This window comes from Tyto alba, unplaced genomic scaffold, assembly GCF_018691265.1.
Source record: "Tyto alba isolate M040663 unplaced genomic scaffold, T.alba_DEE_v4.0 Super-Scaffold_8, whole genome shotgun sequence".
Classification (NCBI taxonomy): Eukaryota; Metazoa; Chordata; class Aves; order Strigiformes; family Tytonidae; genus Tyto; species Tyto alba.
Window position 1 is genome coordinate 17,932,148 of NW_024881329.1, and position 19,350 is coordinate 17,951,497.

Here is a 19,350-nt window from a genome sequence, read left to right on the forward strand (position 1 = left end):
TATATTGTATTGTAAATTATTAATTCTTATGAATTATTAATGCATATTCAATGCAGAAATCTTTAGAGGCTTAATAAACATTCTACATCTGGACAAGATTTTAAATACTACTTTTATTTAAATACAAAGCAAAATAAATAGGTTATCTGTAGTACAGTAACCGTGGCATAGCAATAATGGCCTCTTTTGATATTTATCTAATTCTCATATATCTAGTCAACCTATGAAAAAAAATCACATTACTTTGTTTCTTTTGTGTATTACAGATACATAATTAATCTACAAATCTGTTAAAAGTGCCATGAAGTAAAATCAACAAGCTCAAGGCACTAGATAAGTCAAAATAAATATTGTCAGCATACTTTGACACATGGATTACCAGGTAACAGATACTGCTTTGATAAGCAAACACTCAGAATCTGAGCCTGGAAGTTCCATTCTAGCTTGGTAGTATCATGACTTTCAAAGGAGAGCCGTTGTATTCTCAACGCTCTTTTGTTCAGAATAATTAGACTGCATTGAGAAAACATGTTAAAGCTTAAAAATTCACAAACAGAATATCAGAGTGATTTCTACAAGCTCACTACCGTCTACCTTTTGGAGTCAGATAGGTTTTATCCCATATTTAATAAAAAAACATACAACCATCTCTGGGCTTAACACTCCTGTTACACAACTTGCATGGCTTTTCAACGTCTGAAAAATTAGTTTAAAGCATTTCTAAATCATAACAGTAGAGAATTAACATAGAATGTGTCAAGACAGTTAAGTGTTATCAACGTAGCAGAGAAAGGTCACGTTTCTTGAGATAGGAAGGAATGAAGAATATGCATATACCTCTCCAAATGCACATTTTTTTTTGTTATTATAAGCAAGTAAGTGAATCAACATGTAAAGCAGTACGAAGGACAGGACAGATGCAGTTAAACATAGCATAAAAAGAGTGCACCTGCTGCTGATTCAAGAAACAGAATGCAGGTGTGTTTTAGCTAAAATTCTACAAATTTAATTTGGAAATGTTCTTGGCTCAAAACACTCAGGAACTGCATCTTTATACCGACAATGCTCATGCTAGCTTCATCCCATTAACACAACCGCTTGGCTGTGCTGTTGATACAACTGTCTGCAAAATGGATCTTTAAAATGCATCACTGAAATAATCTGGTTTAAAAAATATCTGTTTTGAGGCAGAGTATCAAAACCTGCAGCATTAAGTTTTACTACAATTGCTAGACTTAAACCCATAGCAACAACAAATGAAAGGCTCCATCCTGAGCCTTCCCTCTGTGACCTTATCTCAGATATAGCAGTTATACACCTTGAAGTCTTCTTATTTTGTATGAGATTTGATGACTACACAGAAATGCTCTGTTAGCAGTCCCTTACTGCAATCCAGTCTGATAATATCAGCTGCTGGGGGCTTTGCCAATATATCACAGAGGCACAATAATGTAAAAGAGAGGATATCTTTAAAGCATATTCTAAAGTGCTGAGGATAACAGCATGCTTACATCTCCTCCTTCTGTATCTTCATCTTGCTCAGAGTTTAGGAAAAATAAAAATGAGTGCAAACTTCCATAAACCTGAAACTATGTTAGAAAGGGGACTTTGGATTCAATCATTTGTCTATAGCAAACAGCATACACTTTTGCTTCTACATACATAGTATTTGAATTACATACACAATTTTAACAGAAAGAGAAATGAAGGGTTAGTTATTAAGAAAAAAATGGGACATAAAAGAGATTATTTGTCACTTAACAGCATGCAATGAACAGTGCAACTGCTGTTTCAGAGTCCTTTTAACTTTCAAATAAGGATAATTATTAGTATATTTACACTCTTCCTCTTCCCTCAAAAATACTACTTTGAAGTTCTGCTATATTATTTCTAGTATGTTAACACATCAACATACTTCTGATCTCCAAATCCTTCTTCAAGGCTTTCAGTTTAACTTCATGCCCAGTGTTTCATATATCATTAGGTATAGTTTCATCCTTCCTTGGGGCAAGAGAGTATGACTGGATACGTCCTTGATATACACACCCCAGACAAAAAGGTTTGAAATTATTCCATAATTCTTTCTTACTTTTTGGTTTAGAATCTGTCATCATGGAATTAGCAATATTTGCTCTGCTCTTCAACTAAGATGATTAAATCAATTACTAGCAGAAGTAGGTTTAATTCTGTATCTATTAACTACAAGTAAAAAAGATAGAGACCTGAGTTACAGTGTGCCTTATATAGGGTGTTGCATCCTTTAAGGCATTTTTCCTGCATTTAGGTGGAAATTTCTTAACACGTATTGTGATTCTGTGCAAGAAAGGATTATTAACTCAACATGTAACTCATGAGCAATACTTTGGTCAAAAGATATACCTGATGAATTATTTAAAACTATTCTGAAAATAACCCAATCTGTAAGTATTTAAGCAGATAAATAAAACATATGACATTTTTGTATCTTTACCAACTTGTTGAAGTGACCAAGCACTATAAGCAACCTCTGGCCTTTAAATACCAACAACACTTAATAACGCTTGTTTATATGTTCATTCAAGCTAACAATACTGGGCTGAGACCTACTCAGAACACAGTAAAAAATTCAAAGACAATTTAAATGATTTTTAATGTCATGAAATGCAAAGTACCAAGTTGCTCTTGTACAACTTACAACTTGGAGAAGGCAATGACACTGATTGTATAAAGTTTACTGCAGTGTCACCGCACAAGCCAGAACATGTGCCTTGACATTCAAATGTGCATCCCCACATCCCCTCTCAAAACCAGGAAGAAATTACTTCTATTTCTTCTCTTTCAATAATACACTTGCATCTGCATAATACATTTATACGATATTTACATTTTTTGACACACTGTCAGTAAGCATACAGGCTAGTTTGGGCTCAGTGTCTCCTCTTGATCCTACATGTGTACTAATTGCAGAGGAAGAAAAGGTTTTCTAATTAACCTGCTGGGAAATATCAGGAACCTTAACATTTCCCACTCTACTTGCAACTATCTGTTATCTTTCTGTTTTACTACAGGCTATTCGGACTGCTGTCAATCTTAGCAGACTGGACAGGTCATATAAGAGTCAACTACCACAAAATTCAGCAGGTCACTGAAATAGTAAGGAGTGAACAGTAAAAAAAAAAAAAAAAAAGTCTTCTATCTTTTATAGAGATATCCTGATTCATTGATCTGGTAAAATTTCTCAATATACGTAACAAGATCTGGGTTTAGAAGCAGATTTTCAAAATGCCTTGAAAACCAGCTCTATAATTGCACAAATAAGAAATCTGATTATGTTTAAATATTTTAAAATTAGAAATGCAAGGAAAAATTTCTTTGAGAGTAAAGCAACCCCATAAAAACATCTGAAAGGAGTTACAATATGAAATTTATAGCCAAAACAGGCAAATGGAAAAACAATGACATTCCAATCAGAAAGCCCATTGGCAACTAGTATTTAATTTGGGATATTTAGCTAGCTTTTTATAAGCCTATATTTCATTTTGTCACAGGATTTTCAAAATTGAAAATGGTGAACAGAACATTTAACATACTACAAATGTTGTATTGGACTACTGCCAAGACCAGAAGGTATATTCGATCAGTTTATGAACATATGTCTTAACGTGTTTAGAAGAACTGGGGTGCAGTTAAATTCACAAAAATTATTTAGCAGATGGAATCAAATGAATGTGTTTCTGTGTCTCTTTTTCATATAATTGTGTTTATTTTATTTTTGCTTACAAAAAACCTAAAACAGCCATAAATCTAAAAACAGATTTTTTTTTTCTTGTTGAGATGCAAAGATGAGTATCAAAAGCTGTGTTGAACTGAAGGAACAAATCTGTATGATCTGTATTTCCTCAATTATAATATATACAGTGTAGAACATTTCTAGCTAGGAGAGCTACAAGTTAACTGTAATGTGACAGTATTTACATATCTTTTGAAATGTGCAAGAATGACTAATAAAAATATGCACCTATTAAAATCTAGCACCATTCCAGAAGGAGGAAGCCATTGTTGTTTCTAATCTGAAGTATTTGTGACAACCCTAAGCATACAGTCCACTTCAGTTCACCTGTGACAGGAAAACTAATTAAAATAAGTAAGGATAAACCTATAAAACCACCACATACTGGGAAAGGAAAGCTGCAAAGAAAAACCCTGGCATGCATCTACTCTAATTCTGGAGCGTGCGAGGAGAATGAAATGTAGATAGCTGAAACTCCCTGACAGTTTACTCAGATTTCCAAAGCCCTTTTGACAAGCTCCGTGCAAAAGAGTATTAAAGCATGAGGTAAAGCCATGAAGTAGAACCTGGTTAAGAAACAAAGCAGAAGGAATTAGTCATGCCTTTTAGTGCCTTGAAAGAAAGTGTAATGTCCCACACTTCCACAATGGGGATGAAAAAGAGGCTGAGTAGCAAAAAGGCAAACCACCATAGTAGACAACCATTCTTAGAGTCTGAGCTTACTGAAATTTCAGAATGAAACTAGCTGGAGAAAGTAAATGGGAAGTCTTATACCAGAGAAAATGTAATCCTTGGGAACAGAGGACATTCAGAACTGACAAGAGACCTGTGCTTTATTGCACATGTACTTCTGTTCACATTTTACATTACGTGATAACTGAACTTCCTCCCAAATGAAAAGGAGACATACTTGAAAGTCCCCACATTTATCACGGAGAGGTAAATGATAACAAAAGCAAAATATGTCTATTACTGAGTTCTAGACTGTGTGGAGGCCCCTGCTGTCAGAATGGACCTAAAAGCTCTTTCCATAGTGCAGCAGTGCTCTGAGAACTTGTGGTATTACTATTGCTTAAATTGAAAGTGTACATTACAGAAAAAAAAGTTAAAATAGTTATTTTATAGGACAGACCAAGGCAACTCATATGTCTTTTCACAGAATTCAGACTTAGAAAAAGAGGGCATTAGGTAGGGCAGATGCTGAGCTGTTATTATATGAAATTGCTGCTTCCCAGTTTCGACTGAACATCTCTCACAGGGTGCTACTCAGAACTGCAGTTACCTTTCCATGCTACACAATTTCTGCAGCTGCAGTCATCCTTCACAGACCAATATCTCTGAATCTCATACCACCTCATCGCCCCCAGTTTACAGTTTTTAGCACTGGTGCACAACTTTGACTGTTGCCATATTACTTTTTCTTATCCACCAATTCAGTTGACACCCTCTTTGTATCTGCTCTGCATGATGACTTTCCCTATGTCTGAGCAAGCCCTCTCAGTTTCACATTAGAAAAAATTTAATGAGCAAACATCTAAGAATATCTTCTAATCATGGTACAAAATCATTAATAATCTCTATCCATCCTGAAAATTGTATTTTGTTCACAGCTTCTTGTAGTCAACCCTTTCACCATCTTCCTATCCAACTTTTCTAACCTTCAGTAATAATTTCCTATGGAATGCTAAAGTAATGTTTTGTTTAAAATCAAACATATTGGCTGTCCTGCATTAATCTTGTTTAAGAAACCAGCTAATCCCTCCCTCATTAGCCTTCACAAACAAGATTGAAAAAAACCACACTGCCATTTATAGCACTTTGCATTTACTTCCCATTTCCTTTCAGTTACCTACCTATTCTTTTTAAAATTCTGGTTTAAAACTTCATACAGAATTCACCATTAGAAAATCTGTTGGCCCATAGTTGTCTCACATTTTATCATTTTGAATGCAGGTGTTATGTTTGCTCTTCATGTTTCATGCTGGACTATACTTGGCCTCCTGAGAAATCCAAGCAACGTAAATACTGTTTATCAGTTATGTACTTGCTTGTCAGGCTCATTTTCAGTAGGTACCTAATCACCCACATGCACAACATGAACCTTGCTGAAAGCTGACGCAAAGCACTCTTTTTTTGTTTCCAGTCCTAAAGAAGAGGTAATAGTACATGTTGAGAGAGGTGTGAACAGGCTGTATGTGTCCCAAATATTAATAAGAATGAACATCTTTTTTTTGTTATTTGTTTAAATATACCTTATAAAATGCAAATCATAGTGGTTTCTCACTGTTCTGCATTCTTTTTATTTTAAATTTTCCTTACTTTTCAATCCTCTTTCAAATCTTTATAGATTCTCTATTTTCTCTTGTATCCTCCTTAAAGAGCTAATTCATGCAAGTAAAGCCAGTCTTTTCTACAAGCTTTTGACACAAGCCTGTTTCCTCTGTGTTGAAAACTCTCCAGATCAGTTAACTGTACTATTTAATTTTCTTAATTTTTCAAATCTTGTCTTTCTAAAATCCCACTGTTTAACCATATTACAACTGTTTGTTTGTTTGTTTGTTTGTTTGTTTGTTTGTTTGTTTGTTTGTTTTTAAAGTTGCTTGTATCTGCTTTGCAATCTGATGTAAACTGGTGCAGCTGCCAAGCTTGCTCAAATTCAAACCTGCTCTATTGGACCAACCTTTCCCCGAGACTCTCACTCAGCACACAAACTCCTTAACTTTGGGATTTAGAAGTCTCCTATAATCACTCATTTACCATGGAATTTTATTTCTTCCCTAACCTTACAGAAATCCACATATATTTGATATCTGTATATATTCTGACATATGCAGAGGTCAGTAACTGTCACATCAACACCATTTTGCTGCAGTTCTTTCACTCTTCATGAAATCAGTTTAAATAATTCCAATGATCAATATAATCCCCATTTCTTTTTTTAGAGGAAAAATTTCCCTCTTTCTTAAAGAAATCCTACCTTTCAGTTCTCGGTTCTCCGCTTAGGGCCGCTGTACGGGCTGGCCCTGGCCCGGCAGCGGGGGCTGCAGGGGGGTCTCTGTGGGAGGAGGTTGAGGCTGCCCCGTGCCTGGACATTGCTGGTTCCAGTCAGTTCCCAAATGGACCCACCGCAGGACACAGCTGAGCCCATCTGTGGAGCTGGTGGTGCTCCAGGGAAAACATATTTAAGAAAGGGAAAAATGCTGCACAGGTACATGAGAAGTGAGGAAAAAAAATGGGAGAGAAAAAGCCCTGTAAACAGCAAGGTCAGAGAAGGAGAATGGGAGGAGGTGCTCCAGGCAGAGAAGGACCGGTGGAGAGGACCACGCTGGAGCAGATTTCCACACTGCAGCCAGCAGACGACCCCACACCAGAGCAGGTGGGTATTTCCTGAAGGAACAGCAGCCTGTGGACAGCCCACACTGGAGCAGGTTGATCCTGAAGGAACTGTAGCCCATGGAGGACCCACTCTGGAGTAGGTGTGAGGAGGAAGGAGCGACAGAGATGAACTGTCACAGACTGTCCCCAACTCCACGTTCCCAATCCCCCTGTGCCACTTGGGAAGGGAAGAAGCTTAGAGGAGTTGGAAATGAAGGAATGAAGTTGAGCCTTAGGAAAAAAAGGGGGGTGGGAAGGAAGGTGTTTTGATCTTTGTCTTTGTTTCTTACCATCTAAGTCTATTTTAATGGGCAATAAATTAAATTGATTTTCCCCAGGTTGAGTCTGTTTTGCCTGTGATGATAACTGGTAAGTGATCTCCCCGTCTTTGCCTTTACCAACAAACTTTTTCATCTTTTTTTCCCACCTTGTCCTGTTGATGAGGAGGAGAGTAATTTCAGTGTCTCTGTACACTTGTAAACTTCTTCCAGCCTTCTTTTCTTATTTTCTAATTGTGCTTTACATGTTTAATCTTGATGCCTAATAGTCCTGCAGCTATCTAGGTGATATTCAGTCCTCCTTGCAAAAAAGCTGCCATCTATATTTCAAGAAAAAAAGCATCCCAAGTCTCTCCTTGTAACATCATTCCCTTAAGACTATTTTCAAAAACATTTCACAATTCTGAATTATTTCTCTAGAGGAATCCCACTAAAGTTCGCCTAAGCTGCAATGACTTTGAGCATTTTTCACACCCTGGTATACCTGTTTTAGCAAGAATCTGTCCGTACTGTTTGTTCCAGCAGTAATAACAATAAATTGCCTCTTTCCTATTCCTCAAACACAAGTTTGTATTGCTTCCTCTTGCTGTCAACAGTGTTATCTAGATTTTCTCCTAACAGATCTATTTATTCTTTTCATGAGCCCCCACTGACAAAGATCTCTTATAGGTGGTGTATTTCAGACGGCTATAACCGTCTGTAAAGTCATCCTCACATTTAATCTCTCAAAACATTTCTAACTTATTGGAACTGATACTGGACACATCTAATGAATTGGGGTTTTTTTCTGATCTCTGTGGATTGGTGTTTTTCTCCTTCCACACATCAGGTGCTTCTTTCCCCTCTCATTTTCTACAAGAGAAAAACTATTCCACAGCTCAACTTCTCTTCCTTTGCCTTATTTTCACTGATTATACAGGAGAGGGGGAGATAATAACATGGAAAAGCTTGTGGGTCAAGAGAAGGACAGGGAGATCACATATCAATTACTGTCACAGGAAAAACAGACTTGACTTAGGGAAATTAATTTAATTTATTGGCAATCAAAAATAAAATAAGATGGTGAGAAACAAAGACAAAACCTAACACACTTTCTCCCCACCCCTCCTTTCTGCCCAGGCTCAGCTTCACTCCTTCACTCCTGACTCCTCTACCTCCTGTCCTGAGTGGCACATGGGGGATAGGAAACGGGGGCTGTGGTCATTTCATAACAGTTCACCTCTGCTGCTTTTTCCTCCTCACATCGTTCCTCTGCTCCAGCATGGGCCCCTCCCACAGGATACAGTCCTTCAAGAACTGCTCCGGTGTGGGTCCTCACCATGGCCTACAGTCCTCCAGGAGAAACTGCTCCAGCCTGAGTCCACCACAGACTGCAGAGACTCTCAGAAAACCCTCCTGTGTGGGCTCCTCTCCACAGGCACCAGCTCCTGCCAGGAACCTTCTCTGGTGCGGGGTCTCCATGGGCTGCAGCTTCCTTCAGGGCACATCCACCTGCTCCAGCACAGGATCCTCTGTGGGCTGCAGTGTGGATATCTGCTCCGGTGTGGGTTCTCCATGGGCTGCAGAGGAACAACCTGCTTCTCCACAGTCTTCTGCACAGGCTGCAGGGGAATCCCTGCTGTGGCGCCTGAACCGCCTCCTCCCTCTCCTTCACTGACCTGCATGTCTGCAGGAGTGTTTCTCTCACATTTTTTCTCACTCCTCACTCACACCACTGCTGTGCCGAATTTTTCACCCTTTTGACAGAGGCACTGCCAGCATTTCTGACAGGCTCAGCTTCGGACAGCAGCGGGTCCATTCTGGAGCTGTCTGGAACTGGCTCTGACATGGGGACAGCCTCTGATCCCTTCTCATAGAGGCCACCCCTACATCCCCCCCCCTCACCCCCTGTGCTACCAAACCATGGCCACATAAACCCAATACAACCATTATCTTCAGTTACACTGCTGGTCCATGGATGTTCACATCCAATAGCTACATTAGTTGCCATGTCACAAGTAAATAGCTTGCACCGGAAATGACTCTAGAATGATGAACACTCCACACATTGCACTATGTTTCTCTATTGCTTTCATATTTTGGCACTTCCTGCATTACTTTACACATTTTCCTTCTAAGAGAAATGGATAACAAAAAACAAACCAGTTTCTTTACAAATTTCATGTAAACTCGCCTGTCTGCTACCCTATTCGCTGACTATTACTTACTTGCTGCTTAGCTTTTTAAAACCTACTTCATCAGTCATCTGTTTCTTAATTAGGTGCAGGGACCAGACCCTAATCTTCATAGTTGTAAGAACTCTGTGAGGCCTTACTCATTAAACATCCCACAAGACAACAGAAACTACCAACTGCTGTCAACCAGTGTCATCTCTTGGGAAAAAAATATGGCCTGTGTATCACTACCAAACACATGCAGCAGCAGCTCTTGAATTCCTACACTGTAGAATTTCTCTGTGCCATATAGTTTTTACACAAGTGTTTATCCCTGACCAGGAGGAAGAAGAAAATGGAGGATCACTTTCCTTGCACTTCTCATGATCTGTCAAAACAATTGCTCTGACTGCCAGAACTTGCTACCTTCATGACTGGCATATTCAGCTGGTGTCAGCAGTACCTAAAACCATCAACTGCTTGAAAAAAAATAATTTAAGTATGAATGAAAACAAGGTTCACAAAGACCAAACGGATTCTTGTATTTTGTCCTGACATTGAGGCCCATGCAGGTAATCCATGGTGTTGGTCTCCCTTTTAGAGCCCCTGTGCAGACACATGGCACAGGGCTGAGCAAACAGCCCCGCTGGGACTCCAGCTCTCGCTTGGTCCAGCACCCAGAGAAAATAGGGCAATAGGCTAAGAGAGTTTCCAGATACAGTCTAAATACTTCTACAGCATTTCTCTTAGCTGCTATTTCAAGCTCTGAAGATGCCTTGTACCTACCTTTATCTCAGGACAGTTTCTTATCCTAGCATCATATTCCTTGCCAATTCTTCATTCCTCAAACTTCTTAGCACAGGCTTAGCCTCCATTATTCTCTTTTTTCTTTTTCCTAGTTTGCCCTCTCTCCCTCCCGTAAATTCTTCCCTCCATACACCTCTGGTTCCTAAGTTAACACCGCTGCTCTCTAGTTTCTGTCTCTTCTGTAGCCGTTTACAAACTCATTGTTCAGTCAAGACTGCTCCCTCACTTACAGTCTTCTAACCAAGTGCACCCACAGTTCAGCACTGGAGGCAAAAAGTCTGAGGTTTCCATCAGATTTTGAAAGGTCAGCTGAGGAAGCGTGCAATGAGAGAACTGACAAACAGAACCAAATACAGCATATAATTTAGGTATATTTTCAAAAGAAAACATCTTACTCAAAAGCATAAGAGCACTATCATTTTTCTAACCAAAGCCCACCAGAATTATTAAAAAAAAAAAAAAAAATTCAACAAAAAGGGGACAACCAACTAAAACAGAAAACATCAACTGAGTTAAAGTTTCAGCAAATGCCTAATAACTTTAGTAAAGTTTCTAATAGTGGCAAATATCTGGCAATATTTTATTATAAGCAGTATAAGCAATCTTCTTATAAGACATAAATAAATGTCAGTAGTGAATATATCCACGAGCTGTGTTAGTGCATGAGAATTCCACCATGAAATTCATTAGAAGATGAGCATTAAGCAAAGTGCAACTTGTTTCTTTTCTGCATCCAAAGCACAGAAACAGCTAAGCTGCCTAAAAGAGTTAGCTATATTCCTAATTAAACAGCATAATTACCTGAAGAATGTAACAGCATTATTTAATATACTTCCAATGCATATTTGTAAAGCCATATGTAAATACCTTCTTTTTAAAATATAATCTAACCTGTCACTTGAGGGGCTTTCAGAAAAAAAGGTCATTTTTTTTTTCAGTGTATCCATGGAAGGATATTTAATATTTGGTGTTTTCATCTTACCCCCAATTTACTTAGCATGTGTTACTCCATCATGATTTAATTTGGACAAGAAAACTGCATGGCTGCTCAAGCAGTAAATTTAAAGTGTAAATGGATTCTTGGCTGCCGATGGCCCACTTTCTGCCTCTGTTTCCATAGAAACCCATGTGGGAGTGGCAAGACGACATAACTTAAAATACAAACTTAAGGGTTTACTTCTCCCCTTTTCCTCCCTCTCTTTCTAACTCCATCTCCAAGCAAATGGGATGTAGTTTAAAATTCTAGCCCCTTCTTTCTCATTCTTTGATTTTACTCATATAAGTACATGAAGTGAAAATCACACTGGACAGCAATTTCCTCTGCTAAATTACAAATTCTGGGCTGCAAAAAGTGTGTACTTGAACAGGAAGAGGAGTGCCACACTCTTACATACCTCATACACGTTTGGTACCATGTCACGAACTGTTCCACTCCAGTGAAATTCTTACCTCATACCTCTTACTGATGAATGAATGTAAATATAGATGGTAAAAAAAAATATCTTTAGAATGAGATGTACAACACTGACCCGCAAAGGAGGAAACTCTTTGATTCCTCTGGTCAGATACCTCATATAGCTAAAGTAACCTGCTAGGTTAATAATAATTATCTCATTTATTAACCATCACAAAATCTTAAAACTTAAGATTCAATTTATGAATATCTATGATGAGACCGAAGCATGGTATATTTCCTATAATAATATGTCCTGTAATGAACATAAAAACTTAGTGAGTTTGGTCATTGAAAATGGTTAAGCCCTCAGATGTGACTAAGCGATTCTTTAACGGAGTGATAGGGACAAATGGGACCTTAACTAAGATTTTGTATTAAGTAACAGACAAAGATCGTAAAGGATTCAGAGACAGGCACAGTGTCTCAATCTCACTACTGGGTATATTTAATTGCAAGCAAGAACCAGTGCACACACTCTGAGACTGCTTTGGGCTGTTTTCCAACACTGAATCTTTTCAGGTTCTTGCAGAAATGAGCCCCACATTAAACAAATAAACAAAGAAAACACATACCTCCTCCAAGCCCCTAAACCAGGTTAGGCAGAAAAACAGAGGAGGAGCCAGTTAAGTATGTGAAGGCTACCATCCAGTCATCTTCCTCTACAGGGTCCTTTCCTATTCATCAAACAGTCATTTTCCCTCCCATAAAATTCTAACACAGTAACCTACTAAAATACAAAATTCATGAGGGTTTGCAAACTTTTGTTCCAGGAATGGTGGAACTATTCACAGTACATGAACCTCTCTTCAATTTTCTCTCTAGCAGATGTCTGGGGTCTGAGTGAGCTCTTTTCCAGAAAAAAACATTTTCTAATAAGAATCTTATCTTTTCCTGCTTCAATTTACATATCATGCTGTTAAAGCAACACTCTATGAACTGCTGGTGTTCTTTGGTGGGAAACAAGGACAGAATCTTTCCTCACTAAGCATCAGAAATAAAGAAAGTAGCTATAGAGGGGTCACTATTTCAGAAACTAATTAAATTTGCCTTCCAGAACAGATATATCCTATAATCATCAAGCCTGCTACCGCACAGTAAGAACAATTTGAAAAATAAATAAATTTCTAGCAATCTTCTGAGCAAAGGAAAGCGTACGATGTGATGAGTTGCAGAGGATTTTTGGTAAGAGAAGCAGAAAAATGCCTGGAAGAAACCAGGTCTTGCAATCTGTCTCTTGTTGCAATAGGGTCGATTCTACTTAAATTGTATATGGCAGAGGTTTATCTTAGCAATCTCTAGTAATGAAGATTCTGCTATTTATGATAGCAGAATGCTCTAATACCTTAAGTAGCTTTCAATCAACAAATAAGTTTCTTCATAAAATAAGAAATTAAAACTTTTGAAAAAGTTAGCACTCTTCAGTATTTGCCATTCTCGACAGATATTGGTATATAAAAAAACCTTCAGTGTTAAAACAAACTAGTCTGAGGGCAAGAATGTAGATAAAAAATATTTCTCAAGTCTATTTGACTTCCTCCCCAGCCATTCTCCGAGAAAGCAGTCCCTGAAAGACTGGCTGCTCTAGTCTGACTGGGCACATGGGTGTTTCAGGCTTGTAGCCAGAGTGGCCTGTGGCTTTGATAGGGGAAACTCTAGATAATGCCATCAGCAGACAATAATTTCCACCTTAAAAAAACAAAACAAAACAAAACAAACAAACAAACAAAAAAAAAAAAAAAAAAAAAAAACCAAACATGAGTTTAATTTTGTTCTTGGTTTCTTCTGGACTTTCTTTACATGATCCACATTTTTCTTAAAGTCTGATGTCCCTGCTAGACATGTGTCTCCAAAGGAGGAATTATCATGCTTATTGCTCTAAACAGGGCGATTGTTATACTTGCCTGCTCATTAAAAAAAAAAAAAAAAAAAAAAAAAAAAGAGAGGAAAAAATCTTAGTTGTGTTTCTCAATATTGCATAGGTTTTTGTTGCAACAACATATTTTTTGATTCACAGAATCATTATATTGTAAAACAGGCTGGCCATTTTGTGGAGACCAGGATTTCTAACAAAGTTTTGCCTGAAAATTCCAAGACATCTAGATATTGTGCAGGCATCTAAGGGCAGAGATGTATTTATAGATTGTCTTTGGATATTTATTTTTATTTACACAGTGCCTGTGGTACTTTACAATTAAAGTAAGTGAGACATCAAAACCTTTTGGTGTGTGAGGGAATAATTATGCATCAGGATATAAGGAAACCAGTTAAGCAGCGAGCATTGTTCAGGAAAAAAACCTGTTTCCAGACAATCAAGCTTTTTCCATATTTGTAAAACACAAATTAGACAAACAATTATTTGGAAAAATCTTTGAGATTCTATGGCATGTAATGCAGCTCAAGCTAGCAAAAACTGACTGTTCAAAATAGCAGTCACTTTCTAAAATGATTGCCAACCTCTAGGTGCTACTTATCTGTTTTGCTGGTGTTCAGTTGTAAGATAATGACTGTGACAAGTATTTTTTTCTTACACCGTTAGTCCTAAATATAAGAGAATTGTAAAAATACCTTTCAGTTGAATACACAGTAGTCGTACTGAATGCTTCTCTGTACCTATCTACAAGCACAGAAATTTTGCTGGTGGCACCTTTAAGACTCAGAAGACTGAAGAGGATGACTGTTGAGTTTGGAAGTAACAAAACATTTTCTTTGACTCCTGTGTGTAACAGAAGGAGATATGTTCTCTGTATAAAAAGCCATGCTCAGTCTGGGATCTACATCTGAAGTATTTTAAGTTCCAATGATAAGTAGAGCATTAAATATATCTGAAGAAAATACAGTAGTAAGGTAAATACAACTGGCCTACACATTTATTAAAGCAAATTCCACTAGTTTACAAACTGGCTTTTACATGAAACTATATTAAATACCTAAAAGTGATAACTGAAAGGAGAGCTGTAAAATCTCTGATGAAAAGGTAATATAAAAATCTATACAGTTGATTTCCAAATCCTGCAAAATTGTTTGTGTTTAACAATTATCCAAGTATTTAACACTGTATCAAGTATTTAACAAAACCTACTAAGATTAGATTTTTTAGATTTTTTAGATTTTTTTTTTTGCTGTTTTGTGCATAAGTGTGCAAACAGCTTCTCCCCACCCTATACTCAGGGGTTTTTTACTAAAAATACATCAGTGCATATAATAAAATGACAATTACAATTTTGGTGCTATTATACAAAGGTTATGACTCATTCATTAAAATATCTAAATTAGCAAGCCTACTGCTAGCTAAAAAGGATGATGTTAATATAGCCAAATACTCAACACTTTGCATTATATATTACTAACAAATCCTTGTATAGAACAATGCATAAATATTTCACACAAAGCAAATATACTTTGTAAAAAGTAGCATGATCTGAAACATACTCTAGTAAGTCAGATCACATCTGAAGCGTATCCAAAATACCCTTGATTATGTTACATAAGCAGAAAAGAATCAGCATACATGCTGAGTTCAATTCAGTATAAATCATGTTTTTTGCCATCCACTGGGACTGGCAATTTAGCTTTTATAGTGAAATCCCTGTTTTCCTTTCATCTTAAAGCTTGAAGTAAATAATCTCTACTGCCACTTTTCCTTCTGAAAGTACACCAGGAAGTACCAGATGACCAATAAATCACGTGAGAATTTTACATGTTCTTAGAGATCAGTAATTCAGATATAAGCCATTCCTTTATTTTAAACAGGTCTATGAACATTGTCCAGACACGAGCAGAGTTTGAGATAATGCTTTTATTCTTTTATTTATAACTTCAATGGTATGAAAATATAGACTGCTTCGTATGACATCTTAAGATTTCCCATTTGATTCTCACATTTTTAAGCTTTTCCTTCCGTCCTCCTTTCCACACAAAAGCATTACAAGTTCAGAGAAGGCTTTCCTGACTCTATGCTCTAGTTCAGGCTCTATTACTTCTTCTGCAGAGGTAGAAACATGAGCCTCTGTTAAAATCTACCCAAACAGCAGCACAAATCAGACATGAATCTACAGCTTATTTACTGTTGAGCTGTACTTTCCTTAAAACCTCTTTCATATTCTCTGATTTTCAGTTTAAATGTGTGTGTATTACATTATAGGGTTTATAGCACCAGTGCTGTGTCAGCAGAGTCCTTTTAGCAGATAGTAAACGCTGACAAGAGGAACTTTTCTGTTAGCATCAGAGCACCATCTCTTTGAGCAAACAGCATAAACTAGCTAAGCAAACAAAAACTCTTTCATGTCAGCAAAGCTGCAGCAATGCCGCCAATTTTACTACCATATCAATGTCAACCAAGGGGCAGAATTTTTCACATCAAGCTGATGTGACCACATCATGAGAATGCTGGAGTACAGATGAGAAAATTACAGAATTTATTTTGTGACAAACACCTTTCAAGTTTCAACTTCCCCTCTAGCATCAGGAGTTTTCCACTCAAATTTCATGCTCATGCAACTATTAGTGCTAGCACTTCTACGTTCACTAACAAACAAGGCTTTGACTTCAATCTAATGGAACAGCAAAGATTTTACAAATGTCTTGGATGCCTGGAAGCAGAATCCAGGGTTCTCACATGACCAATACAAACCTCAGCCACCTATGAATACTATTTTTTCCAAAACCAATTTCTTACCTTTTTTTTTTTTTTTAAAAAAAAACCCTTACTATAGTAGTCAATGTACTAAACCAAAAAATGCAATCCAATAATACAGCCATTTCTACTCCCATCCAGAAATGGCATAACCCAATCACAGAAGTGCATTCCATCCATTTTCCTATCTCTCCATATCCCATAAAATGGCAAATCTAGCACAATATAATTGCAAAAAATGTAAAATAATATCAAATTCCTCATTAAAAGCTCAAGTTAAAAGGTTAAAATGTAGACTGGTATTAAATGTCATCCACAGGATTTAAGAAAATGTCTGCAAATTATTTTCCTACAAAAAAAAATTATTCTCGAAATATATGTTTGGTTTGTTTTTTTTTTTTTCACTTTTATATCAGTGTACTAATGTATTTTGACCCATGGATTCAGTACCAGAGAAAAACCTTTCTGTTCCTATGAAATTATCTAAGTCAGCCTGCTTAGCAAAAGGAGAAACAAAACTCTTAACTTCAAAATCAAGGATATAACAGTACAGAGAAATCACATGAAATTAGGCAGCTGAGCAGAACTACTGACACCCTAACAGCCAAGTTCCAAAATATACAACTTAGAAGTAAACATTTTATTGCCAACTTTAGATTTGGGAAATTTGAAGTTCCTGACACATGAAAGAATGTTTGATTCTTTTTTCCTAGATTAGGAACCTGCTTTAGATATGGTTCGTACTTCTATTGGCTCCATGCCTATCTGTTTTCTATCAATAAAGTCACTACAGAACTCACCTTCAGCCCCATAGCTATCCTCCAGAGAAAGAGAAAGCCTGATTTCTTTTACATAGTGGTAAAAGAAACTTGTTAGAGATGCCTTAATTTCTTCCTTTTCTCCCTTTTCACAGAATCAAACATCTCACTCCAGGGTGCAAACACATGCTGTTTTCTCCACATACTTGGCAAGATGTTAGAAAAGACAAGACCACTGGACACAGACCACACCTTCTTCAGGGAACATTTAAACCAAACAAAAAAAAAAAAATCCAAGAGTAGAATTCAAACCTGCCTCTGGCTTCTGAAAGTACTGCCAAATTCAAATTCTAAGGCAGAATTTTCTCTTTCATTTCACTGCAGAAAAATATGAGACTCAAAAGCTGTAATGAAACAAACCTCCACAACTTTAATATAGCAATTAAATGAACAATGCCCCGAACACCAACTAGAGACCAATATCCTGACATTCCCTGTTGCTGCTATGTAAGTGATGCATGAAATCTAAAGATGCCTATTGGGTAACACTTTTATACCAAAAACTATACTAAATTACATTTTGTATGCATTACGTTTGTGATACCTAGACATCCAGAGACATACATACCATGAATATTTTGCAGTCTTTCCTGATCAGTACTGCTCTTGCTTAAATTTTTGTTTCCTGAAAAAGTAAAGGCTGGTCTTCCCACCTATTAAAAGAGATGTTTCTAAGCCAAGAGTAAAACAAAACTTCCCCAAACCAAAATAGTTTTATAGCCTCTACAGTACATCCTAGACCTGCATAAGATATATTATACGAAATATAAATCCAAATAGTTGACATTCCATTAAGTCAGAATATAAAACTGGTATCAAGATGATCACCTAGCAGTGTGGCTGAGGGAAGAGTAGATGCTGCCTGAGTTACTTTTTCATGTTCAAGATAGAGGCTTTTGTATTTAGTAGTCTAAATTAAGGCCTTTTCACATGCCATTTGGAAAACAAGTTTTTTATAAGGAAGGACAAAATAAACATTCTAATACTTCCACGTGCAAAATACTCTGTGCATTAACAGAATGTAAAACCTTCCCTGCAATAACACACTGCAAATAGAAGTACAGTGCAATCTCTTTTCCAGAATTCTATTATTTGGTTTCATATAACTATGGAAAGGTTTAGCTTTTTAGAAAAGTGGTTTTGCTCCAGTAGCATTTAGTCAGATGCATAATACTCATAAAATTAGTGTTAAAATGTAGTGGGCCATTTCAACTTCCTACCACCTATAAAGAAGTCCTATTCCTCTACTGCTGGCCTGCACTAGCTGGGACTGGGAATGTGACCACAGCAAGCGGATGACAACTTTGGAGAATCTACCTGGAGCTTTAGGAAGTGGATAAGAAAGAATAACAATCAGTGACCTATCTGTCCTTCAAACACAAGAGAGCAGGACTATTAGGAAATGAGTCCCATCATCCATGCTATATGTAATTCTATCAAGATTCAGGTCAGCTATGGCAGTAATAAAGCATATTAGCTTTAAAGACAACTTTCCCCTTCAGCAAGTTTGATAAAGTTCTGTAGCAAATAGAAGTTGTCCCCTATACATGTCCACATACAGTATCTCTACTGCATACCAAACTTAAAATGAAAACTACACTTTTGAAATATGATTGCAAATGTTTCATTTCTCAGCAAGAAAAGGCATTTTTTCAATGTACTCAGTTTGTAACATAGATAGGACATGATTGTAATATATAAATATACTATCATATTTATGAATATATAATGATTTTTACTGAGTTTACAGAAATCACTTGTTTGGGTTTTTTTAATTTACTGTTAACTTCAGCTTTAGGTTAGGTATTTGTATACTAAATTACTATTGATTTATTCATTTATGTTCAGTTATTTAATAAAAGTTCACTGCTGCTGCATGGACATTTATTTAGATAGTATTTAGAAAATGCTAGAAGTAGGAATAGCCACTTCTGTTGCTATAGCTAAAATTTGTGCAGTCTATAACCACCTGCACTAGGTATCTTCCTACTCCTCCAAACTGGTAATATTCTAAAGTGTCTTCCCACTTTGCCGAGCTACACATTCGAATCTCCACCAAAA

At 37.0% G+C, this 19,350-nt stretch overlaps 1 protein-coding gene across 1 annotated transcript in view; it reads right to left on the bottom strand.

The window, feature by feature from the left end:
* The window catches only part of SHANK2 (SH3 and multiple ankyrin repeat domains 2), a 323,086-nt gene that overhangs the window by 86,467 nt on the left and 217,269 nt on the right, over nt 1–19,350 (bottom strand). The gene's annotated exons all lie outside the window — the stretch shown is intronic.